The 26,985-nt window shown below is 38.5% G+C and overlaps 1 protein-coding gene and 1 long non-coding RNA gene across 4 annotated transcripts in view; one reads left to right on the top strand and one right to left on the bottom strand.

Annotated features, from left to right (window-relative positions):
• Positions 1-1,397: 1,397 nt before the first annotated feature.
• Positions 1,398-9,748, bottom strand: LOC106043919 (uncharacterized). The gene is made up of 4 exons (XR_010827326.1): positions 8,758-9,748; positions 7,483-7,539; positions 6,975-7,098; positions 1,398-3,441 (listed from the first exon to the last, which is right to left on the bottom strand). It is a non-coding gene; the product is annotated as an uncharacterized lncRNA (long non-coding RNA).
• A 1,151-nt stretch (positions 9,749-10,899) lies between these two features.
• SCEL (sciellin) overlaps positions 10,900-26,985 on the top strand; it is a 96,892-nt gene continuing 80,806 nt past the window's right edge. For 2 of the 3 annotated variants that reach the window (XM_066987294.1, XM_066987300.1), the window contains exon 1: positions 10,953-10,971. The gene's annotated coding sequence lies outside the window, so the exon portion shown is untranslated. Of the gene's footprint in view, positions 10,972-26,985 lie in introns of all 3 variants that reach the window. The other variant, XM_066987306.1, reaches the window with a different exon arrangement.

The raw sequence follows: 26,985 nt of genomic DNA, 5'->3' as shown, positions 1-26,985 counted from the left end.
TAATGGGCATAATATAATATGAAAATGATAAAAATTATTTCACTCTTTTTCACTCTCAGATTTATTACAAAACAGTTTTAAAATGTTTCAAAGACTCCTACTAATTTCAAAAACTATAAGAATGCAGGGAATAAGATCTTCGAGTAAAATAGTTAAATAAATTTCTTTCTTAATCCATCCTGGGATATTTAAGTTCTGAAAGGTCAAAATATATAGTCATTTTTGTTTGCTGGAAGAAGAAAAGAACTTCAGACTTGGGCTGAGAAGATATTATTTGTAATCAGGTTGTTCTTCAAATCTGTCTGTTCCTACAGCAGCAGGATTTCTGCTTGCAGAGACAAGATTGTAGTGTTAAGCAAAAAGCAGACTCCCCATTTTTCAGAGCCTTGGCTGCAGGGAAGACTCAATTAACCCTCTGCTGCTTAGGGAGAGGAGCTCAGGTGAGAGAGGAGCAGAGGCTGACTGCATTGCAAATGTAGTAGAGAAAGGAGAAGTGAAGCAGGACTGGTTGTACTTCCATTGCCTTATGTCTTCTTGGCCTTCATTGACATATTGTGTTTACAAGGCTGGACTCTGACCACATCCTTTCTTCCAAGTGCATCCAGCTCTGACTGAAAGTGAGACACTGGGAAGGCTGTGACAAAGCCCAGCAGCATGATGTTTTAATAGAATGATGTTAAGGTAGGCATGGTGAGTCCTAAACGTTGGCATAGGGTTCAAAACCTGCTGGAATAGCATTGGAAGATGTTTAGGGCTAAGGGAGCCAAATCTGATGCTGTATTGTGCTTTTGGACTCAGGAGTGTAATGTACACAACAGCACACGTTTGCTCATAGAAGATATCTTTTTTTATTTGTCCTTAGCTTTTTTGTAAAAAGTATATCTTATATACAACTATACTGTATTCCACTAGGCTGAAATTTACTTTAACCTTCTAGACTCACAACAAATAGTTTTAGTGCTATGGTATAAACCACAAAAGTCTGAAATGAATTTTGTAAGTCATGGATATGCATAATTTGCTGAGATTAATAAATAGATAATTGCCACATCTTGTTCTCAGCCGTCTTTCCGAAAGGTGTAGAAGTCTAGATACTCATCATACAGGGAAATGGGTTGTCACCTTGATCTCATCTAGTTTGTCAGAATTTGCCCTGCAGGTTTGTTACGAGGTCTTCCAGCATTACCAACACAACAAATGCTGCACACTACTTCCCAGTGCTGGGATCTTACTGACATGCAACAAAATCACCTTAAATCATGCTGGAGTATGGGTAAGGTACACATAAATAATTTTCATATAATTTTTAGTATCTTTTTTCAAAGCTTACATCTGCTGTCCTACAGCAAATGTTAGAGGCAGCTGAATGCCCAAATTAAGATATTTTCATGCCAAGATTGAAAAAAAAATAGTTTTGAACTTAAACGGATATGTATATAGTTTTCTACAGACCTAAAAATCTACTTGGGCCGTGAGATTGTTTGGATTGTTTAGAAGTTAAAGTAAACAGTCTTACAAAAGAGGTCTGTTGTGCACTGTGTGCAGAGACCAAATAGATAGCTGGTCCATGTCGCTTGACCTGTCTTTCCTGTTGTCAGTGGACCTTGATGAAGCCCATGTACTGATTCCACCTTATTTTCAGCTGGTAATTTAATTAAAAAATCTTCTGTAAAATACAATATTTTCTTTGGGGAAAAAAACAACAATAACAACAAGCCAGGTGCATATAATAGGTAAGACAGATGCAGAATTTCTTTGCGATTATAACAGGGAAAGCAAAAGATTCATAGGATTAATCTATAAACTGACCAACCATATATCCAGATTTTTTTCTGTTAAAATATAGGTCATATTATTAAACAACTTACATTTTAAGTTCCAAGATCTAACCCAACAGATTATCATACTTTTAAGAAGTTATAAGTAAATTTAAAATATGTTTTAAATATGCGAGTTCTGAGTTGCCTTGGGATTTTAATATTCATATTAAGACTCAAAATGGAAATGACTTCAAATACTTAATTTAGCTCCATGAATATTTTAGAAGACCAAATTAATGTGTAGGATGTAACACAGTGCCTAAAGTCTGTTTGCAAATCAGTGAAGTTAAATGAGATGGTCTCTTTATTGTCTGTATTTTAACAACTTTAAATGAAAATTTGCTAGGGAGTATCACAAGAAGCTTTTTGCTTATCGTTTGCTAAATATACCATATATTTTTTAAAATACTGTAAATTATTTAGCTTTATACTTTTCTTAGCAGAATAATCCAGCGAATCACAGCAGGTGTCAACATTAGGTATCAGTGTCCTGTTTCAAGGAAAAATGAGCACAAAAGCACAGAGATTACTCATACAAAGTATTATAAATAATAATCCATACAAAAACGTTTTGGTAGTTATTGACATTAAGATTCTGGGAAAAGACAGAGCAATTTATTTTTGAATGAAAGCTTCAGACATTCTCCCTGGTTGTTACTCATGCTGTCAATACAAATTCATATTGACCTGTCACATATATCGTTATAAAAGTTAATTGTTGTAAATGCTAATGATATTGAAGTCCTAAGATATTATTCCAGAAAACTGGTATATAAATACTGTGACTGATAACCTTATTTTGTGTCCTAAGAAACAGAAATCTGTTATCAATTGCAAATATTCCAGAAATAATTACTAACTCCACTAATAATAAATAAGGTCCAATTTTTATTTTATTTATTTATTTATTTATTGCCACACCTGGTAAATGCTGACTGTCATGATAGTGACCAGTTACTAATGTGAATACGAGGAAGGAAAAATGACCAGACACATAACATTGGCTCTTCTACTTGCATAATAGAGAAATTGCTGTATGGGATTTCTGGAAACTTGAGCATGCATGTGACAGCACTGTGCTGAGTACAGCCCTGGTACTGCCTGCTTTTCTTCCCTCAGTCCTGCCCCAGTGGGTGCCTTCCCAGAAAACACATGAATGCAAAACGTGCCATAGTGGTAGCTGTGGTTGTAGTGGTGAGGACGGCTATCACCCACGTCAACCAGGAGGATGCCTACAGCTAACTGTTCCTATCTAGCACCTCTCCTCTGAGTCATGTTTGATGCCCCTTTGGCCATAAAACAAATGACCATTTTCAATGCTCTTTTTTTTGTTCTCAGATTAAGAAGTCTGTAATCATGGTAGGGCTGCATTTTTTAAAGTATAAAAATGAGAGTATGCATCCAAGCTGTCTTCCAGCAGGCATCTCAAAATGAAGTAGTCTCTCAGGATTTGCGTCATATATGCCAACCCGACGTGGATGTGGCATACATCATAGAGCATCTGAAATGGCACTAGATGCCCACGTTTGGGTGTTAAACATCGGCTTCACTTCCTCTGAAAGGAAGTTCGTGTTTAAAACTCTGTTCTAAAAACTGGAAATGCTGCATATGCATATTCTTGCTGCAATTAAAAAAGAGGGATAGTCAGTCAACTTCACCTTTAAAATATCAATAAGTTAAAACATATACCATCACTTACCTAATTGCCTTTGAGACACAGAAAAGAGAGAATTGATAACATCAGAATTGATTTTATGTTTAAAAAGATCACACTGATTACCATCCCATTTTCAAATTCTAACCATCTCTGCAGTCTGTTTAGAGACAAAAACTCCATCATCTCATATGTTGAAAGTTGTAATGGAGCCGTTCAAAGCAAGAAAACATTTTAAATACGAGCTCTTTAACCCATCTGACATTGATAGTCTTATCTCAAACTCTAATTTCCTCTGTATTTGTACTCTGATATGAGAAAACATGAATTAATTGAATGCAAAATGAATAGAATCAGTACTGAATATTTGTCTTAGTATGAACTGAACAAATATAAAGTAGTAGAAGAATGTGATGTGTATATCTTATTACCAAAATGAATTTAGCCAACTACTAGGGAAGCAGAATTATGAGGTAGCTCTATGAAGAATAAATCTTATATTATGAGCACATTTACATGCTTGCCTTTTTCTTCCTTTCATTTGTAACAAATTTTACTGTATCTCATCATGTTCAAGATGATTTGTTCTGAAATAGCTACAATTGAATCTCTTTTAGTTATTTGGGTGATAGATATGTACCACACACCTTCACCATAAATCATTTTTGAGGAAAATCTTCCAATATCATTTAGAAATACAAGCCTACCATCACATGTATCTAAATGGCTACACATTTTTCCTTATTCCTTAGACTTTCCTCAAACCACATGATTAGAAATGGTTTTCTTTAGATTCAGCATGCATTACATGAAGCAGAATTTATTACCTTACTGGACCTTACTGAGGAGAGGCCTCTTGTCCATTGAGCATCCACCAACACAAGACTCTCTATATTTCTGGTGTCCATCTCTCTACCTCTCCAAACTTTTCTTGCTTTCTCTCTCACATTCATCACTTGTAATATTCAAATGTTCTTTTGTATTTTTGAGAAAGTTTTTTGTACCAGCCTGAAAGAATACCACTCACTATAGTTGAAGTTTATTTGTGCATGATCTGTGGTAGCTTCTTGCAATGTATTGTGTGTACCAGTGGAATTTAAGATTAAACCCCTCAATTTCTTCCAGGGCTGAGATTAAAAACTCACTTTTACACTTCAATGAACTGCTTGAAGTGAGGACAGGCAGCAGTGCCCTTTCTGAGCAGCTCAGACTCTTCCCTCCACCAAAGATTGACTGGGAGCCAGACAGCAGGCATTCCTCTCTGCTGCTGAGTCCTTCAAGGAATGCACATCCCAAAGGAGCTTTTACAGCAGTCCCAAAGCATGTAATGAATCGGGATCCTTGGAAAGCATACTTGAAAATGACTTCTCTAGAACACACCTAGAAGAAGGTGGGATTCTTTCTGCAACAAGTAGGAAGGGATACCCCATCCCGCTGGCCTGGATTCAATGACATATCAGAGAGAGTTCAAATCTTGGATTGCAAGGCAGTGTCTGAACAGAAGGCTGTATTCTGCTCCAGGTCAAACCTGGAAGCCATTCAAAGCACTGGGGAGGCAGAAAATAGCAGGAAAAAAGATTGTTTTAACATATAATGATCAGAAGAATCACTGGAGATGCAAAATCTGACTTCTGTGCTCTAAGACTGACATGATTTTACTTTTAGCAGTTAGATAAGTATGGAACAAAACTTCTTGGGTAGTGACTTAATCTGCTAGCTTTTAAAAAGTCATTTGCAATCCTACAGAGTTTTTTGAAAGAAAGGATTTAACCTGTATTTTGAAGAGAACATTATGCACATCAAAAGGCCCTGAGCTCTAGAGAATGATGGGATTTTAGATGTCTTTTGGTTAAGTCTAGACATTTTCCTGCTTAGCATGCCATCTGTTTTGAATTCCACCCTGAGACATCTCCTTTTACAGTGACAATGCAGGTCATTCTCAAGAGACATTTTGTTCACTTAACTTTTAGGCATCTAACTTTTTTCTCTGGATTAGTCCCAAGACAACCTCTGATTTATTTTTTTATTTTGTACTACTGATTTTTATGAAATTAAAGTTAAGCATCATTCTGAAGAAACAATATTGCTTTTTGCATATATAAAATTTTCTCCTGTTTTGACAAGCAGTTAAAGCAACAAAACTGTATCTCTTTCTAAAAACACACACATATGTTGTATTAAAAGGCAGCACAGCCTGTGTTAAAGACAGGTGCAGTCACACTGCTGTCAGAGGTGGTGAGCTGTGAGCTAAATGAAGCATCCGTGAAGGACCCCAGTAATTAATCCTATTCCTGCTCTATTCTCTACGGAAAGGGCACTTGTGAGTAGAGGAAGCTTGACCTATTATTCACAAATATGTAGTTTCTCAGCTCAGGATACTCATAAGTGTTTGAGAACATGGCCAGCGAGTCCTCCACAACTCTGTCAGATGCACTTTACATTGATTGCTTAACAACCAATGGACAAAAGTTTATTTACTTTTATATGCAGTGCAGGTTGGCAATAGATTTGTAAGGACAATTGCCTGAGCTTATGTTGAGAATCATTTAAGTCTAACACCCTTTTTAATCCCCTGAGCCATGCCAGATCTCTAACAATCCTATTATTAAAGAACCAGCACATTTAAATTAATATTTAATTTACAGAGCATTTTATTTGTAAAATGCTAGTTGCAATGCAGTAAAGATTTGCTTGGGTATCTTCCAAAATTATGGGGAATTATGCTATCATTTTAGCAAATAACTTGAGACGTGGTATTCCTGGTGAAATATCAACAGGACAATACTATATTTTCTGCTTACTTGTATTACCCCGCTTGCAAGTCTCTGTCTGCACCATGACCCTGTAACAACTGTGGTTAACCACTGTCCGCAATTCAAGCAGTTCTTTGAAGAGCAAAAGTGTTTAATCTGTCCTTTAGTATTTATTTATCTGTTGTATTACTGTGTCGAATGCATCTAAAAAGTTGATATTTTAAATACACAACTTGACTCCAGATTTCATCATATTTGCTATGTCTCCTTACAGGAGCTTCTAATGTTTTTAAGCCAGATCCTATTTTTGACTTTGCAATTGACCCATAATATTTCCAGGATGTTCCTTGCTACAAAGACAGAACTGCCAGCTAATTTGTTGGTTCCTTCCAATTTTTTAAACTTGATGAGGATTTGGCATCCTAGATTCCTATCTTGTAAGGGGAGCACTGGCTCATCTCCATCAAAGGAGTCTTACTGCCAAATCAGGGCAACACAACAATGAAGCCAAGAGGGTTTCACTGGCAATACATTAAAACCAAAACAAAACCAAAAAACATTAAAGATTCAAGAAAGAAGACCTTAAGTATTGATTCAGACAAGCATACTAATTCTTTTGAGTTCTTACTCTTCAGTCACAATCCTGAAGGTATAGATGGCACATCCCCAGGGATCATACTGACTTTTTGAGGATCAGCATAGGCAAACACAGCTGTAAGCCTGATGTCCAAACACTGAGTAAAGTACCTGCAGTTTCTGAAGGTTACACAAAATATGCTGCTTCTAATGAGCTCCATTTTTCAAATCATCTCTAAGTTCTCAAGGCTGAACATTTTAATATAGATGGAAGACACTCATACAGTGATTCTAGCTGTAAACCAAGAAATGCATAAAATAGAATATGTCATTAAAAAATATGGTTTTGAGACAGCCTAAGTGACGAAGGCCAGATTATATAAATGTATTAAAAAAAAAAAGAGAGAAACAGTTTCAACACTTTTTTTGTGCTCTGCTAAATTGCATTTTTTCTTTGTTTTACCTTTTTTTTTTTCCCCCCCTTTTAATGCTTCTGTTTGGAACCCAACCCTGTAGTATGATACATAACCTTGTAACATCATTGCTTTCCTTTCTCAGTAATTTTCTGTAATATGTAACATCAATTTATAATCACGTTTTTACAAAATTAAAGACATTATATCATGGGCCTAGTGAGAATTGTTATAGTGTTCTTTTCCAGTAGAAAGGTAAAACTTACCTTTAGTAGCAGACCAAATAAATGATCAACAAGAAGTTCTAGAAAGATTCAGCCTTGCTATGAAAGAAACATATTCATCATACAATTAGTTTGGGAGAATTTCAAGACACTATGAGACTTCTGATAAATATAGCAACAATCCCTTGTACTGAATATTTCAAATCATTTAGATAAAAGCAATAATAAAATGTGAATACTGTCCCTGCCTGAAATAAGTATTAGGTATGTTAAAATAACGGGTTACAGATTAAAATGACATTTCAGATCAAAATATGTTCTTAGTTACAGCTGAGTTAACAGTGAGTGATTTATTGAACTCAGTGGAGACATTCTAATGAGAGCAGCTATAAAGTGGTTTCACAAGATAGTCACATCAGTTGTAAAATAATGCATATCAAGTATTAGTATCTCTCCCTCAGCAACACAGTGCGAGAGAGAGGTGAGCAAAAGCTTATCTACATAAAAGGGAAAACAGCTATAAAACCACAGTGGAAGCTAGAAGTTCAGGGATTCAACTAATTAATGCAACAAATTCCCTATGAAAAAGTTTTTCTGTCCTTTTTGATATATATACAAATATAATTGTTAGAACACTTATTGTTCCATTTCCATCCCAATTATTCTGTCAACGATGGGTATGTTTGTGTTAGAGTGGAGCCTAGGAAACACAATCAGGACCTCATCATGCTAAACAACCAACAGAAAAATCGCACTGGCAATTGAGAGACAACTATTTTGCATTTGAAACAGAGAATGAAATTAATTTGCTACGCTGAGGTCTTAATCCTTCTACTTCCATTCCTGCAGGTAGCTCAATTCAAGTCAATGGGATCACTTGCTTGAGTAAAACAAGCAGGATTTAGTTCCTCCTTTGTGCTGTGCATTAATTAAAATGAGGGGAAGAGAGCACTAGAGAAGTCATACAACAAGCTTGCCTTCAAGTCTTTCGTGTCTGCCGAGAGGAAAAGGGACACTCAGAACTGCAGTTTTCCTTTTCAAAAGACAGATACACGCTGTTCTTTTTACATTTCAGTCTTTCATCGAGGAACAATAAAAGATATTGCACTTTCCTCTGCAAGACTTGTTTGTGCAGGAAAATTCACTAGTGCATTTATAGTAGTATTTATTTAATTAGACCAGTGTAACAACCCATTGCTAATACTGTTATGCCAGAATAGTTACACCATAAATTTCTCCATTTTAGACAGCAGCTTTGTTCTGGAAGTATGATCATTTGACAGGTGAACCCGCTGCTACAACTACAGAAGTACTCACCGCCCAGGATTATTTCCCATGTAGTTTAAGTGTCCTCCTGCATACTGCCTGGTGCTCCCATTGTTAAAAAAAAAAAAAAAAAAAAAAATCTCAATTTTGTATTTACCAAAGAGCACCAGCAACATCCATAATGTCACCTCTATATGGGCTTATCACAGATACCTACAATGCCTCCTATCAATATGATTCAGGAGGACTAATGCCCATCCAACAAGAAATATGGAGTTGCATATCCCCATCATATAATTTGGGCAATTGTACGGTCAGCCTTGACTTCTCCACTGTGATACTTGTTAGCCCATAGCTCCCTTATCTCCAAAGCCACTGCTTCCCTTCTGGCTAGGGACCAGAAGTAAGTCCAAGTTTTTTGGCAGTGCAGACAGGTTTTGTGGACAAGCCGGTTTCTAGGAAGCTAGTGGGATCCCACGTGGGTAAGAGAGGGTGGGGAAAGGTCTGTAGGGCTCTAATGAAACTACAGATAGGACCAATATGTTCAGAGAAAAAAGGGTTTTGAGATGCTGCAAAAAGACATGAGGACTCCCTCATTCCTCTCCAAGACCACCACACCCTCTCAGACTTCCTTCTTTCTCATTCCTGTAGTGATCTGCACAGACCTTTTGCTTATTACTTTTCACCCTCTAGAGTTTCCTGAAGTCATTGAAGAGGACAATAAAGGCAAGGTTCTTCCATTGCAGGGGAAGAAAGGAGTGAAACATACAAAAGCCAGAACTGTACCATATATTTGTAAAGTCCCCAACACATCCCCTCCCCAAGAGGGACAAAGAATTGCGTAGTCAGAGACACTACTTCTCAGGCTAAAGCAGCTCCATCACCTACTCTCCAGAAACAGGTGAATCAATCCACCTTGCCTTAAAATAGCTGCAGGATAATATATAGAGCCAGCCTCAGAACTTAATTCAAACCATAGGGCAAGAGCTCCAGATGAATTGACTAAAAACAGACAAAAACAAACAAATCTAAACGTTATCTGTCCCTTATTTATCTTCCCTCCTCAGTAGTTCTCCCTGTACTATTTTTTTTTCTTAATCTGCAAGACCAAAATACCTCCAACTCAAGTCTCACACCTGGCTCCCCTACCAGCGGCTTTTTATTGTCAGCTTGGGCACAGGTGGAAAAAGAAATTAGGACCATCATTAACCATTTTTGTGCTGTTTCCCTATAGGACATGTATACCTCATTTTATGAGCCTATACGTAAATGTTTTTTGTTCTTTTTTCAGTGTTTTCATAACTAGGTTAAAAACAATAAACCAATACACCCAGTGCTCATTTCTAAAATGATGCCCCAGCTCTGTAATTCTAACAAAAGGCAAGCTGAAAAGTGTAATGAATCTGTTTAAGCGCTTCTTAAACAGGAGAGGAAATGAAACTACCCATTTTTTGTCTTTCCTTTTTTGTAGAAAACAGCAGAGCAAATATTATTATAACCAAAATGGGAATATAAAATGAGTACAGTATCACAGCAACAGACAGAAGTTTTTTATCAATATTTGTATGGTTTTGAACATCCCTGTTATTTGTGTAGTATACTGATATTTCATAAAGAAAATGTAGTAAATTAACTATATAAAATTAAGCTGTCAAAATGGAAGATTTTACATTCCTTATCATTGGCATTTATTTAGCACTGTAAGAGTGAATTCCGATTTCCAAACATCTTTTTTAACTGTGGAAGACAGATCACAAGAAAAGGAGTGGTAAGTCCTGCCACACTGGGAGAAAAAAATCCTCAAACATTTTTGGAATGGACTTTTTGCTTCACAGTTTTCAAGTCAATTTGCAAATTAACAGTTTTCAGAAATTAACTTTCATTCCCACTGAGTAAATTGTCAACATGACATGTAACACGAAAACCTTGTTTTATTGAAATTAATGGCAAAAATACTATCTTCTGTGGGATTTAGTGTGTATCAATCTAGAAATGTGGTTTAGTGTTAGCTTGAACTTGATTTTCTTTTTTAGGCAATTTCTTGCAAAGGGTTGCTTAGGTCTATTTTGTCCAAGCTCTTAAATATTGTGTGCTGTAACCAAGCAACATGACTAGTATTTTGCAAAGCACCTAACTAGCTTCCTAGACCAGGGCTAAATTCACAGAAAAATGTGCTGTTACAGTAAGTGCCTTGCAAAGATATTGCTGCCTAGCAAAACCCCTCCATAGCACCATGGGATAAGGGTACCATGCACACCTGCGGAGGTATTTATGTCTGTGCATGTGTGTGTGTTTGTGTGTGCATGTATGTGTGTGTAGAATCAGGGCTTGTGAATGGGGATTGTAAAACAAGCAAGAAAAGTAAACAGCTAGTCAGTAAGAAATATGGGGGAAAAGGCTTTTTTTTTTAAAAAAAAAAAACAGTAATTTAATCCTGGGTTACAAGATGTATTTGCATTAAACTAGGATCCAGAGTAATGAGTAACACTGGAGATCAGGCTTCATTCTTGTGCTATCTGCCTGTCCTTGTCACATTCCAGTTGTTTTATTCAAGGCAAAAAATATTCAATACGAAGGCTTGAGTGTATTTCCTCTTTCCAAGATAGCCTTCATACTGTATAAAGAAGGGAAATGGTTTTGTGGGATGTGGAGAATACAGCCGAAATCACCTAATGCAGCTGAATCACCCTCCAACTATATTTTAGCAAACAAGCATGGCTTTTGAGACATGATTTTAATTTGTAGAAATCAGTTCCTGTGACCAGTTTTGACTGGAGAGAGGCACTTGCTCCATCTGTGACCTAGCCTCTCTGTGTCTGGCTGGAAGAACTGCCAATGGTACCCTTCTCCTTTGTCAAAGGGCAGTTTGGAGGAAGCAAAAGCATCCCTATTCCTTTGCAAGGTAACTTCATCAGTTTTCCCTAAAACTCAATGAAAACTGGCACTTCTGGACACATTGCACCAGTTAGGGCTTGACAGAATGCCCATGGTTAGCCAAGGGGCACTTGTGTAGAAAGGGCAAAATGGTCTTGGCTAAATATGTCCAAAATAGAGGCAGGGAGTAGCTAACACTTAGGCAGCATGGACAGACAGGGTCTAGTGGTTAGAAGTGCAGCTTCAGTAGGATTTTAGTTTTCCAGCCTTTTAAAATATGGTACCGAGGCTTTGAAAGTCCTTCAAAAATTGTGTAACTTTCTCTAACAAAGGGGAGGCTTTAGATAAGACTTTACAGTTCTGGTTGTTTTGAACCGCAGTATTTTGATCTGATTCTAAACTAAAATTTATTGATTTTTATGATGATGGGGGACAAAGTCATCTTGTATGGTCCTTTATAGAAGCTCTGCCAAGTATAGAGAAAATCTAGAAAAATATAATGGGTTTATTCAGATATGCATGGAATGTCAATTTCTCTACAAGCTGGGCTAGTTCCTTTTAATGAAAGGGATGATAAATAAAGAAATATTCAGGCCGTTGTGTCTTATCTTCTCTTTGCTTTATTACTCCATGGTCTTTTTCCCCTGATTGGCGTACGTGCATGAGAAAAATCAGGCGCTTTCATTTTAAGGAGGAAATTCTTGAAATCAGAACTCTCCTCTTGCACCAAAAATCAGTGTAGCACAGGAAAGACAACTGCTTCCCTGAACTGGTACCTGAGGGTGTTATCACACTCTGAAACAGCTTGTCTGCACTAGAACATTATTTCTTTTGGAAAAATGGATACTTTAATTTTCACTGGGGTTTCAGTCAAGCTTCTTTTTTCCTGTAACTGTTAATCTCCCCCCGCCTCCAAATTGCTATTGTAGAGGTAGCTTTTTCTTTAAATTAAAAAGACAGTTTCATAGTGTCCTTCTATTGTGCAATAGCAATGGAATATGGCCTATAGTCCTTTGTCATTCAAAAATACATGCTTTCAGTTGAAAAGGTGCATTTTTCTTTTCCTTGGTCTTTCTTCCCAGATACTTTGAAGTCTGAGAAATGATGCAGCAGATGCTGAGCTGAAAACTAGAAGATATATAATGATTTAAGTGTCAGCTGCCTATTATTTACTGTTCTTTTAGTTCACTATGATAGAAGACTGCAGCTGTGCAAATTAGAAAAGAAATTTTAAAAAGCTCATATATTTCATTACATCTTTCTACTGCTAGGGTTGTTTATTTTCAAAACAATATATTCTTTGCTGATTAAAATCAATATATATTTTATTATGATTTTTACACAGTAATTTTCCTGTTGCCAGTGGCAACTGCGAAAGGAGTAAATACAAACAGCTAGAGTATTCCATGCTTGTTTGCTGGTTGTTACAGCGACATGGGTGAAGCACTTAGGGGATTAACCCATTGTCATCATTTTGCACTGGTAAATTAGGGGATTATTGTCTTTGTTCATGACAGCCTCAGCAGACCCCAAGAAGGCACTGAGGCAGAGGGGCTATTTTCTAGCTCGTCTCCATATGGGAATTTTGGAAGGAGGTGGGTTTTTATAGTTGACTTCATCACGTCTTTATGCCAAGGATCATAGATGCTATTAGGCATTGGCCATTAGCTATTGCTTAGGAATGTTTTAAAAATCAAAACCCTGGAAAACTCTTTTTTTTTTTCTCTTTTGTCTTAAGACCTCTTATAATTCAAAACTAATCCTGACCAAGATCACTCAGAGGGTTAGGAAACATAGCCTATAAGGAAGGATTGACTGAACTGTGTCAAGAGAGAGAAAAGATTGTAAAGAAAACATGCTCAGATAGTAAAAAGCAGCTTCTAAAGTGGTGGAAATCTAGCTATTCTCTGAGGTATGTGCTTAAGATAAGAGATACTAGGTTTAAACAAGAAAAGTTAAGTTAGATATTGAGATAAACTTTCTAATGGCAGAGAGAGAAAACATTAAAAACATGTTATGGATCAATTTACCAAGAGTGACACTGGCTTAGGCAGGGCAAGGAAAGGTGCAGGACAGGCGTCTTTTTCCCCTTGTCCTTGTCTTTGGTCTTTGTCCTTGTCCTTGTCTTGTCCTTGTCCTTGTCTTGTCCTTGTCCTTGTCCTTGGTCTGCTCAGAACAGTGAAACCTGAGAAGAGATGATTTTGTGCTGTGCCTGCCAAAATATGTGCCATCTGAGCTGCCTTCAGATAGCAGTTACCTGCTACCTGCAGTAGCAGTCTGTATGACACTTATATCACCTTAGGGACACCGTTAATACATGGGTTTTCTTGAAACTTTCAGGTAGCTGTGGAGAGCAATAAGGTCTCCCCTGAGCCTCCTCTTCTCCAGACTAAACAACCACAGTTCCCTCAGCCACTCCTCACAGGACTTGTGTCCCAGACCCTTCACCAGCTTTGTAGTCTTTCTCTGGACATGTTCCTGGGCCTCAATGTCCTTCTTGTAGTGAGGGGCCCAAAGCTGAACACAGTACTCGAGGTGTGGCCTCACCAGAGCAGAGTACAGGGGGACGATCACCTCCCTGGTCCTGCTGGCTACACTATTCCTGATACAAGCCAGGATGCCTTTGGCCTTCTTGGCCACCTGGGCACACTGCTGGCTCATGTTCAGGCGAGCATCAATCAGCACCCCCAGATCCTTTTCCTCTGCACAGCCTTCCAGCCCCTCTTCCCCAAGCCTGTAGTACTTCATGGGGTTGTTGTGGCCAAAGTGCAGGGCCTGGCACTTAGCCATGTTGAACCTCAATTGCAAATACTTGAAAGTTGTCATAATGTTTCTGTGGGCTACAAAGAAATCTTCGGTTTTAATCTGTTACTTTGCAGATAAAACTCACCCTCCATATATAAATAGCAAAATGTTTTAAGAAAGGCGAACTGTTTCATAATATTTTGGTGCTCTCTTGTGACACTCTCACATCTTCTAAGAGCAGACTCATTTTTCCTTCCTTTTTGTACCCATCACCCAATACTGTGACGTTTTATCTGTTGGATGGATAAGAGATTATGCTGCTGTGGCAGTTAATCACTTGTAGTCAGGGATACAAATATCACAGCTGAGCTGGATGAGTTAAATTTAATGGGTGTGTAACTGACAGGAATATACAGGATAAGCATTTTTTATTACGTACTTCTCAGTGCCACTCAGTTCACAGCATGCTCCACAAACATTGGCAAGGAAATATGTCATGTGTCAGGGAATGAGTAATAGAGATTTGTGCGAATTATGGATGCCAGAGAATGTCTAATTATAGCTCATGAAAGGCCAAACAATAGGGGTTAAAAACACCAGAAACATTCCCCCAAACAGAAGATGGATTAACAAGTCTTGGAGAGAATTGCCAATATTAATAGTCACTAAAATTCCTGTGTGGCCAAGAACCCATGGATAAAGGACTAGCCTAGATCTGTGGAAAAGAGGGTCTGGTTGTGACAGAGTACAGGATGAAATGAACTTCACTTGCTGAAAAGGGTTTCCAGAATCTTAAATATAAAGCAATGTGTTAAACTAGGCTGGAAGCAGGGAAGGAGCAGCTTTTTCCTAACTAAAAAAATAATAAAAATCTGACTTGTACTTCCAACATACAAAATAAGGCAGCAGATGGAGTTGCTAGGAGACAGAAGGCAAAGAATGAGAGTATGAATGTGCTCTAATGTCTACACAATAGCAAAGAGTACATGAAACAAGCCAGAGCTACAGATCTTGCTGTCAGCTATTACTACTACAGGTGATGAAATTTAGTCTTTGTGCTAACCAGGTAAATGGTAAACCTGAACAATTTTAATAAGATGATCGATGAGGGTGATACTATGTGATATTTAATGACAGTCTGTAGGAGACCTTTGCAGCCACAGAACTACAGTACAATTCAGGTGGGAAGGACCTCAGGACGTCTCTAGTCCAACCTCCTGCTTAAAGCTTGGCCAGCTTTTTTTAGTCCAAATGAAATTGGCTACACCTTCTGTCACATAGGTTGAAAAACATCTCATAAAGCTACAGAAAGTACCAGTTTGAGAACAAATACTGAATTCAGGAGATGTCTACTAGTTTTCTGTGGAATTAAGTGTTATCATCTGATAATAGCTGCTAAAGATCTAAAAAAAAAAAAAAAAATCCTTGAAAGATCTGTTTGTATTCTTATGAGATACAGTATTGCAAACATCAGAGCTGACATGAAAAATACCAAGATAAATTTAGCAGAACAGAAAAAAATAACAAAGCTATTTGGGATCCTGGAAAATACAGGTAATAAAGCATTTGAACTAAACCACAAAAAGCACAGAAAATAGAAACAGGCATTGGGGTGAAAGTGGACAATGAATTAGGGAGGAGTCACCAAACACAAAGACTCTGCAGTGCAGGAATCTGTACACAGTGTGAAGCCCTGGAGCAATGCTGGTGGTTAAGCAAACCTGATCTACAGCATTCAGCCATTCAGCACAAGCCAGCTCAGTGATTAAACGAACAAAACAAAACAAAAACAGTAAGGAAGAAACGTGTAAAGATGTTCAGTACATGACCAGCTGATACTAGTTCTCCAGGACTGGCTTGTGCACAACCTGTCTCCAGTGGGGATAGGATGACTGTGTCTGTGCTGGTGCCACCATCTGCTGCAGGGATGTATTTCCCATCCTTTAATGAGTGAATTGTGTCCTACAGCTTGCCACACTCCCTGTTGAGCAGCCCAGCCCTATCTGTAGCATGTAGCATTTGGATATTGCTAGTACAGCAACTATCCCTTGCAGTCACTTACTCACAGGCATCTCTAATGCTGGTGTATTTGTGTGTGATGCCAAGGGTGTGTTTGCCTAAGGAGCTGTGTATTATGGCAGCTCACCCCCTGGTAGGATGGTGTTCAAAGGCTGGGCTGGGTGGAGGTAGTGAGAGTTGTCTTGACTCACTCTCAACGCTTATTGGAGCAGGCCCTGAGAGGCTTTTATCAGGGAATCAGTTGCATGTTTTAGCTGCGTGGAAACCAAGCTGTCCTAACCCATGAATGATCAGCAGGTGCATGTGGGCAATAGAGGCAGCCCCAACTGGCAGCTCAGATGTACCCAGAACTTGTGCTTCCAGGTGCTTTAACTCACTCCTAGCATCTGGCAAGCCTTCAAGGTGAAAATGGGCACATTTATTCTAGGAAACCGAGAGGTCACAGTCTTCATTGCAATACTGGAAACCCTCTTTCTGCTAATTTTCATGTCTCCTGGTCCAAAGGAGCATACATATTTACAATGTTTTTCCACGTGCCTATGGAATATAAATATGTAAACACCAGACTTGTAGAGAAATCATTTAATAAGATTCAGCCCCATAACATCTATTTAATATCAGTATAAAAATAAATACCTATTAATATTCCGTCTCTTATTATCCAGTGGCATTATGTCTATTGCTCTAAGAGGCAGAATTTCCAGGATGGGATTAAATTAGATAAGGAAAAAAAAAATCAAAGTGAGTGGTGAGAACATTTTGCAGTGTCAGCATGCGTTGTGGCTGGGACAAGTTTGCCAACTGCTTACCAAAAGGTTTGTCAGGGCACTGCACTTTCACCGTGCCTCAGTTGGAGGAAAGCTAGGAGGGAGCAGAGAGCAGAGGATGAAGCAAAGCCATCCTTCAAGATGGTTCAAGTGTTCTTTCATGCCCTTGCCACCATGTTTTGTCTTCCTCTGCGTATACAACTGAAGTGTTAAAGGTTTTATATTATCTTCCTAAGGGTACTTCATTGAGCTAGTGTTGTAAGAAAGACTGTACTACGTTAGGAAATGTAGCTTAAATGCTGAGCAACATCAGGCCAAACACATTACCTGATTTGGCGCAGCAAGTGGTCTATGACTCTTTTTGTGCCTTGCTTCTTTCTGCAAAGTCAGCTTTATTATTCTTTTTCTCTGCCGAATCAGAAGTCTTAACAATACTGCTATGAAATTTAAACAAACAGCACAACAAACAAACAAGTCAGTACAAGGCCTCTCATGGCACTGTGGCCTCATTCACATTACCATGTATTTCAACAGTCTCATTAATACCTCTGATTACAATTCTGAAATTCTCAGTAGCTCCATTGTGGAATATTTGACAATTTATTTAGGCTTCTTCATCATTTTGAACATTAGAAGTGAATTGCTCTTCAGGAATGTCATGAAATATATAGGCTTTAGTTGTCTGAATGGTCAGAGATCTCATCTTTGAACAAATTATTACAATTAATTTTTGTAAGATGAAACCTTGCAAATGACCTCTCTATTTTTTTCCAAAACTTTGCCCAAAATATAGCTCTCTGTTAGTAAAGCAATAACTTTTGGAATCTTCATTTATCTTCATTTCAAATCTGGTAGTATATTAAGAACATCAAGATAATTGATACAACAGAAAAAAAAATAAAGATAGTGAGAAACTGTTTTCAAAGAAAGTCCTCTTCCCACCCACAAGAATTTAAAGAACAATGAAAAGTGAGTTAAGGTAGCAACATTCTCTGTAAACTTGCTCGCAGCCATTCACATTTTAATGCCACATGTAACTCAGTGAATATTTTTTTATTTGTTCATTCTTTGTCCTTAAACTCAATAATATAATAATGATTTTAAAAAGTAATACATTTAAAAAAAAATGCATTGTAGCCTGTATGCAGAAGAATGGCTCCCTGACTCACACCTATGTATGCATGTCAACTATTATATTTTAAATACACAAAAGAACAAAACACAATCCTTCAGATACCTTGAAGTGTTTGTTCATGTATGAGGTAGGGAAATAGAGAAAATTCTGCAGTGATACAGAATTGGGTGATACAATCTAGTAGAGGACTAGATCTGATAAAAGCTAAGCGCCTGTTCATCCCAATCCCTTTTGGCCTCTTCAGAGTGCCTAAATTAGGAACTAAGTGCTGTCTGCAGCCTACATAGTCAGTAGTGGGAGATAAGTTAGTGTGCCCTGCAGTCCTGCACCCCGCCCTGATTGCCCAGATAGGGGAGAGCTGCTAGAGAACATGGTGGTTCCCTTCTGTCTTCTGCACCTGTACCTCATTCACCTGGAAATCAAGAAAGACAATGGTGTCTCACTTGGGTGTCTTGCATGTCTTAGTGCTGGGTTGGGCATGCACCCAAGTCTGGGAACCCTAGTGGGTTCCCAGGGGCATCTCCAGAAAGTAATTCAGCTCTGACACACTCCCTGGAGCTGAGTCTCTTAATAGACTACAAAAAATCTCTAGGCACGTTAGTTAAATGGCCAGAGAGGTAAGGTGAATCCAGGTCTTACGAACCCAGACACGAGGACAGCAACATCCTGAATTTTGGGTATATTGCTGGATTTAATATTATGTACATAGTCTTTCTAAATGGTGAAATGCTTCACTCAGAGGGTGGTGAGGCACTGGAACGGGTTGCCCAGGGAGGTTGTGGATGCCCCATCCCTGGAGGCGTTCAAGGCCAGGCTGGATGCAGCTCTGGGCAGCCTGCTCTAGTGGTTGGCAACCCTGCCCAGAGCAGGGGGTTTGAAACTAGATGATCTTTAAGGTCCTTTTCAACCCAGGCCATTCTATGACTCTGTGGGAGCCAGTGTCCTGTTCCAGTGCCCGACCACCCTCTCAGTGTTGGAACCTTTTCCTGATATCCAACCTGAACCTACCCTGCCTCAGCTTCATGCAACTGTCTTCACATCTGCCCTTAACACCGTACCTAGAGAACAGTTAAAGTTAAATTGCTACTCTTATGTAACCTTATTTTATTGCAGTTGGTCTTATTCTCAGAGAAAGTATTGGACTGGGACCTGTGGGCAGGTGAAGCAGGGAAAGGGTGTCAGGGGACACTTGGGACATGAATGGAAGGTCAACCCATAAAGGATGTTAAACAAGAAAGTGGCTGGTGAGTCTGGATAAAGGGCAGTCAAGCCTCAAGTGTTGGATATTGAGGGGCACACTGTCAGAATACTGCTTCCACCTCAGTCCGTTTTGGGAAGAGAGAAAACTAATTGCTTCCAAAGGCTGCCTATCTGTTCATCTTTCGCTTCACATACATGTCTCAGGCATATCTGTGGTACCTGGACTACTGCGTAGTCTGCTATCATTCCACACCTTGGCTTCCCATGTCATGAAATCATTAGTTGGTTCAGACTTGTCAGGATGAGCTCTGCTCTGGGATGCAGTGGGAAGGCATCCCTGCAGAGCCAAGCTCAAAGGCAATGCTGCCACAAAGGCAGCAGGTGCTGCGTCAGGTGGCACCAGTGAATCAGGACATAGATTTTTCATTCCTATGTCCGTATTAAAACCCACTTTCAAGATACCTCTGTCAGATCGACCATTTTTTGTGACTCCTGTTGGAACAGAAACTGCTTAAGGGCACTTACATTCCCCAAATAGATCTGTTCTCTGCACTCCAAATTGTCGTCATGAGTTGTTATACGGGTGTGGCATTTTAATCAACACGGAGGTAACGGCTGAAGCAATTTCGTGTTGCAGTAAGAAAAGGTTTAAGATCTCTTATCTTTCATTAGAATCTAGTGTGTTATTTGTTAGTACAAATGCCATTGCAGAACAGGTTGGTGCAGGAAATGAAGAAGCTTCAGTGAAAGTAAATGTAGGATGAAATCAACATTCATTTTAGTTCACTCCCCTTAAAAGGAAAATATCCACATCAGTTTTGGCTCAACAACATGCAAATTTTTTTTTTTATGTTCTGGGATTTGAATTAACACCTAGCTGAAATAGTTGCTAATATGCTTTAGTGATTCACCGTGTAACAAAACTAAATTTATCTTCTGAGAGAATGAGAGAAACAGTCAAAATATAGCGTTTAATCTATTTTAATGAATTCCTAAAGAAGGGTCAGAGTCTAATATCCTCTTTTGACTTAGTTGTGGTAAGAATGCTAGAGGGAAGGAATTTAAAACTAATGAGTCTAACTATGTTTTTCTTAATTTACAAGTGCCACTGAAATAATCCTTATTTGTTTCAAAGTAATTTTGAAGGGAATGGAAGCAGGTTTGTAACCTGGCCAATTGGATAATCTCAAAAGGTGTAATGATATAAAATTACCACTCCTTCCTTGGAGGAAAAAAAAAAAGCAATTATTACAATTTACCAACCTGACTGTTGGGGATTTCATTTGACTTCTTACTGGAGCTTCAGTCATGGTGAGCCTTTCCAGCAAATTCGAATAATTTAAAAGGGTGTACTTTTGCCACTGAATTTGCTGGTTAACTTTGTCTACAGACTGTAAATCCATTTTAAAGGTTTTAAAAAGTGGTCTTCAGTTTTACAAGAAATAGACTCAATATTCCCTTCTGAGTAAAGAAAATAGGAACTAATACTATTTATACACATATATATATGTTTAGGACTAATTTGCACCTTTTAAAATTAAATCATTTTGCCTTCTTGTTTTTATCTAAGTGATATAGTAGTCTAAGTGATATAGTATATTTGCTCCTTCCATTCTGCTTGATTAGCCCTCAGTACCTAACAACAGTTTGTCTAAAAAGTTGGCCAATCTGGGGGAGTTTACTCTGCATTTTAAATTTCCAACAAAAGCTCATGACTTGGGAAGCCTCTCTTAGCTTGCTGTAATACACACATCTCCCAAAGTAATGGAAAATAGTGAACCAAAATACAAAGTAGCACAAAAAAATCTTGAATCGTGAAAATCTTGAGCACACCTGCAAACACTGTTAAGTAAAAGAATCCATGTATTTTAAATACACAAAATTTTCTGAGGACCCAGTTTCCCTCGTCTCCTCAGAAGAGCAAGCACATCCATTCACTCCACCTGCTTCCATCTCTACTTAAATTAACATCAACCCTTATCCACCCACAGGATATAAGCTGTTTTTTTTCACCTCTTGAAGTCTCCTGGTCCCTCCACAGACGTTATTAATGTTAGGAATCTTACTGATTTCATGCCATTCCTAGCACTGAATGTTAACAGCTTTTCTCTCATCCACATGTGAAACACAAGGGCTACACCTGTACTCATAAATCCTGTAGTCCCAGGGTCTTCTGGCCAGCTGGCATGGACCGATGTTGTTTGTACTATTGAAGTCTCATAAGCAAGCTTGCTACATTCAAGCTGCCTATTGGGAAATGGTCCCTGGCCTTTTCTTACTCTATATCTTTGCTGAGGGTTTGTTTGGGAACTTGTTTGCTGGTCAGGGCCAGAAACATACCAGAGTCTTTTTTAGCAGTTTATCAGTAGAGATAGCAAAGTAGCAGTGTCACAGTCTGTGTGCCAATCTACCAATATAGGCATAACCAGGTGGATTTGTTTTTAAGGACGTCCTTGGATCTCCTTCTGGATCCACAGTCTCCTCTGGACATGGTGGGGGTACCTCCAAGTGGTCATCTCTCCCTACCCAGCTTAGCTAGTGGTAGTACAAGTGAGGAGGGCACCCCTTGCAAAACTCTTCTGGAGTATCCCTGTCCTGTCTTTGGGAAACAGAGAGAATTCTTGGTTTTGCTGTAGAGGAACAGTGGTGCTCCTTTTTCACAGACAGCAGTTTCATTTTCTGCCCTCTCTGGTAAAGCAAAAGTTTCTCAAGGGTCAGAATATTATGGAGGAGCTGTAGGAGAGTGAATCTGAAAATTTTTATTCAACAGGGACAATTGTATTTCTGATAAGTTCATGATTGGAAGATTTGTTTCATCTAACACTTTTTAGAACCTGGAAAAACAGGTACTATTTCCTTAATTACAGAAATAACAGGTTAGCAGTCCAATATTTCCAATCCAGTACAAAGAGGTCCTTAGGAGAGCTGAGATAGCAGTTTCTCAGCCCCATGCAAACTTGACTCTCCTTTGTGATTTTTTTTTTCCTGTAAACTTAGAGCCACAAGCACCAAATCATGAAGCTGAAGTGTAGAAATATCACTTTATTGTATTAAGGAATAACTTGCATAATACCAAGCTTCCAAGATTTTTCTTTCTAATTTTATCATGGCCTTTATTTTTAATTCCTTTCTTTTTTTTTTTTTTTTTTTTTTTGTCACACAGTAAGAAGGGCAGAGTCACATTCTTGCATCTTGTGATTAGGTATGTAAGTCAGCCGAGTCCTAGTGTGAAAAAAGAAAACAAAGCATTTCTAGTTCACTCCAAACACTTCTTTTAACTGTAGCTCCTTTAATTCATTATGGGCCTACCAGATTTGAGGCAACAGAATAAACAGACTTTCAGAGATGCTGTTAGCTCCAAGTATGGTCCTTTTTCACTGAGGCAATTTTTAGTTTTATTTGCTACAGATTATTTTATTGTGTTGTTTTTAGGCTGAATTGGAATGTAACATTGTCATGTCAGGTCAAAAGGGAAAATGCCAGTCAGTGTTTCCCTGTGGTTGCACACACGTAACATCATCATCATGTCCTTTCAATGAACTCTGCCATTATTCCTGAGACAGAACTGTTATGTTAGCTTGCATCACTGCAGATATTATCAGTTATAAAAATATGCAGCTTTCTATAAGCCCTGTGTTCAACAGTCAAAGGAAAATACCTACAAACCTTGTCATGAAATATTATCAAGTCTAACTTTCCAGAACTGATTTTTTTTCTCCCTTCCTTCCTCCTTCCCTTCTTTTCTTTCGTCTGTCTGTCCGTCTGTACTCTCATATTGGATTTTTTTTCAGGTGGGAAGAGAGAGTGGTATATAATATAGTTAGTAAGGCCCAGACCTTGGACCAAGTTTATACTAACCTCTGGCAGTGTTTGTATGTGTAACTTGATCAAACAAATCCCCCTTTTCTCTTTTGTTTCTAAAACAGAGATTAACAACTCTTGCCTTTTTTTTTCTTGTAAACTCTTCAGAGTCTCTTTATAAAAAATCTATTATTATATCTGCTAGAATTCCTCCAAGTAGTATTTAGAGGCTTTTAGAGAATGAGAGGAGAGGATTAATTCATTATTTGATTTATTTTGAATCTCAGCCTTTTGAATGACAGAAATGCAATGCCCATTACCTTGGAGATGGACACATCTGCAGATCTGGTAGAGTTAAGTAACAGAGTACTGCTTGCACAAGCTGTAATTTAAAGGTCGAAAAATCTTGCATCATCCCTGAAATATAATACCACAGATGCTCTGTTTTCTAATGCTGCATTTTAAAAAGCTCTGGGACAACTTCTTAAATAAGTCCTTACACAGTCCTCTTTAGTCCTTTTGAAGAGAAAATATCTAATTCAGTTTATCTCCTTTATTTTGATAGGAAATTATTTTGAATAAAGGTAAATTAAAAACTAAGCAGGTATAGTTGAGTAAATAGCCCTGTATACGTATTATCTCAGGTTCTAGAAGCAATAGATCTGTATTAGCATGGCAATGGCCCAAACTATTCATACCTCTGAGGAAGAGCTACTTACCATAGGCATAGTGCTACACTGATATTGTTACATAGCTTTCAGCCTAAATTGAGCCAAAATATCTTTACACAGTAATGTATTTCAGATATAGACATACCTAGATACACCCAGCCAGATAGAAACTAATTGTTTATCTCCAAAAGGGCATTTACACCGTGACATTGGTTATTCTCTGTGTTTATCCCAGGTTCCAGCTCCCAGTGCTGCAGACAAGTTAGTTGAGTCTGATCCGGAGCAGAGTAGTTCCTTTGGAGGGTGAGAGGGATACAGCTGGGAACTTGTTTATGCTGGAGTCTGTGTTATATCAAATGAGCATGGGGCCATCTATACCTCCTGCCATGGAAGCCAGGGGCCCTCACGCTTTGGTGGGGGTGAGAAAAGCAGATAAACCATGTCCACACAGCTTTACAAAAAAAGTTGTCCTTGATTTGGAAGGTTCCTGGCTCAGATGCTGGTTTCTCCATGGCTTGGCCATTTTTGTTTTCTTTCCTCAGCTTAACAATCCATGTAGGTACCAAATCAAGGTGTGTGGTTACAAACACAATGACTGCTGAGAAACTTGCAGAAGAAATGCAAATAACTTTAATTTGGGTGACAGAAGGCTAGGCCTCTGCCTTCTGAGATTTAGCTTAAAACTGGAAATCAGCTTCTCCTTTGCTACATTTTGCAGTGAAGTCATAATTATGTGTTTGGCGTTAGTCTGTTGCCATGGATCGTAGGAATCAGGGGAGGCCATGATGACGTTGAAAGGTCACTTCAATCCCTAATGGCTATGGTTCTGGGAATGACTAATGGCATTGTGCTGGTACAAATGTAGTGCAAGAATGGTATGATGAGCAGTGACTGACTTGCGTTTAAGCATAAATATCTCCAAGATTTAAAAGAAAGGATGATAAAAGCATATTAAAAAGGTTTATTTTTAAATTCTCCTTTATTTTTTTCTTTCTGTCCTTCTCCCCTTTTAAAATTGGTGTACGTTCATTCTGTTCTTTTCTGAGTGAGATTGTATGGTCATTGGATGAGGTCATTTCTCTTATACAAATTATAACTTAACAAAGTGGATGTATCAATAGATGTTATTTCTCACATAAATTTATGATCATATTTAAACTGTCATCCTTAGATAATGCTTTACAGGGGAAAGAGTTTGACTAATAACCATCATTATTTTTGTTTTCCTATAAATATTTTAGGACTGTCTTTAAGATGTGACCCTTCTTGTCTCATCATAGGAAATAAAGTATATTGTTTATTTTCCAAAGCACATGTTTGAAGTGTTTATCTGAATCCACGGAGTTTGTGCTTGGTTTGGGACAGTTGGGTTTGATCTGGCAGAACAGCATGACTGAGTCATTCTGAATTAATATAGCCCTAATGGTTATGTCAGAAATGTTTTAGGGGATGGGAAGGAGACAGAGCACAGATTTCTACTACAGCAGAAAAATGGTAAAACAAAAGGAAGCAAGGAGTATGCCAATAGTGAAAGCTGTCTTGTAGAATTTCTGTGCAGCTCTGGTTAAAACCTTTTGTTTACTTAGTGAATTTGACAGGAAATTAAAAAAAAAAAAAGGCTTCCCAACATTACTTTCTCTTTTCTGTTTCTTTATATCATTTCCTTCCTTCCTTCCTTCCTTCCTTCCTTCCTTCCTTCCTTCCTTCCTTCCTTCCTTCCTTCCTTCCTTCCTTCCTTCCCTCCCTCCCTCCCTCCCTCCCTCCTTCCCTCCTTCCCTCTTTCTTTCCATCTCTTTTTCTCTCTCTCTTCCTCCCTTCCTTCCCTCCATCCCTTCTCAAATTTTAAAAGTGAATCCATTCTATAGTCTGTTTTTTTATTAAATGGACTATTTTAACTGTAATTTTTTAGCTGTACCCATTTTCTAGTTGTGAAATGTTTATTAATTGATCAGTATTACCACATATGTGTTGTTTTATATTTCACTTTGTCATTTAGAGGAGTTCATTTCACATTTTGCATTCTTGAGAACTGTTTGTAGAAGGTTTCCTTTGTTTGCAAATAGACATCTAGACCAAGCTACTACTCACTGCAACTGTGAAATAGTGGTATCTCCATCTCTGTTTGAACAATACACGCAGCTTCATGACAGGTCTGAACTGCTCTTTGTTTTAATGCCCTCTGTCAGTTGTGACATTTAACATTCACAATTCCCACAGCCGGTATTCCGGATGAAAATTTCCTCTTGCCCCTCAAACACTGTTTCCCAGAAGTATAACTGGAAGATAAATTAAGTGTCCAGAGAAGAGCAAGGCTTAGATTAAAACCTGGATAACCCAGAATGCTCTTCCCACTGCCAATAAAGACTGTGCTTCCAGCAACTGACCCATCCCATAGAAAAGCACTTCATTTGGACAGTATTGCCTGCCAGTCCAAAAGCAACCCAAAAGCTCAAGTGTCTTCAGGTTTTAGCTTGTGCTGAAATAATCCAGTCCTGATATGAACCAGTGTCAGTGTGCTTGCCAGCCTGTGCTGACTACAATACCTTTGGCCATAGTTTGGCACGTGACCCTTGGATACATCAACACAGCTGAAAGGAGAGAGAAAGGGGTGAATGTTTGAGCCCACAGGCTGGCTTATGTCTGCACTCCCTGTGGCTCATCCCTTCTCTAACAGACCTGTCTTGGAGACAGTTGTTGTGGTCCACAGCGGAGCCACAGAGAGAAGAAAAGTTGGGTAATATGAGTGGTGGAGGATCCTGAGCAGCAGCTCACAGACTACCCTTATTTATTTAGCAGTGTGTTAAAGACCCTTTGGGACTAAATCAGTGACTGGTCTTGAGCTGGTAAGAAAATCAACAATGAATAAATGAAACCCAAATCCACATTGATGAAAAACCCTCCCAAAATGACGACAGAATGTCCTGGTCAGTATATTACTCTAAAGCTGTCCTTTGGCAACAAAGGAGATTTTGCATTGTGCTAGCAGCTTTAATGGGAATTTCTTCCTGAAGGCTAGGGAAAGGGTGACGTTGCCCGTATTTCCCCAGTTCTGCTAGCAGAGAGGACT

Source organism: Anser cygnoides, chromosome 1, assembly GCF_040182565.1.
Source record: "Anser cygnoides isolate HZ-2024a breed goose chromosome 1, Taihu_goose_T2T_genome, whole genome shotgun sequence".
NCBI lineage: Eukaryota > Metazoa > Chordata > Aves > Anseriformes > Anatidae > Anser > Anser cygnoides.
The sequence above is the reverse complement of the archived record's forward strand: the minus strand, read 5'-3'. Positions and strand labels throughout refer to the sequence as shown.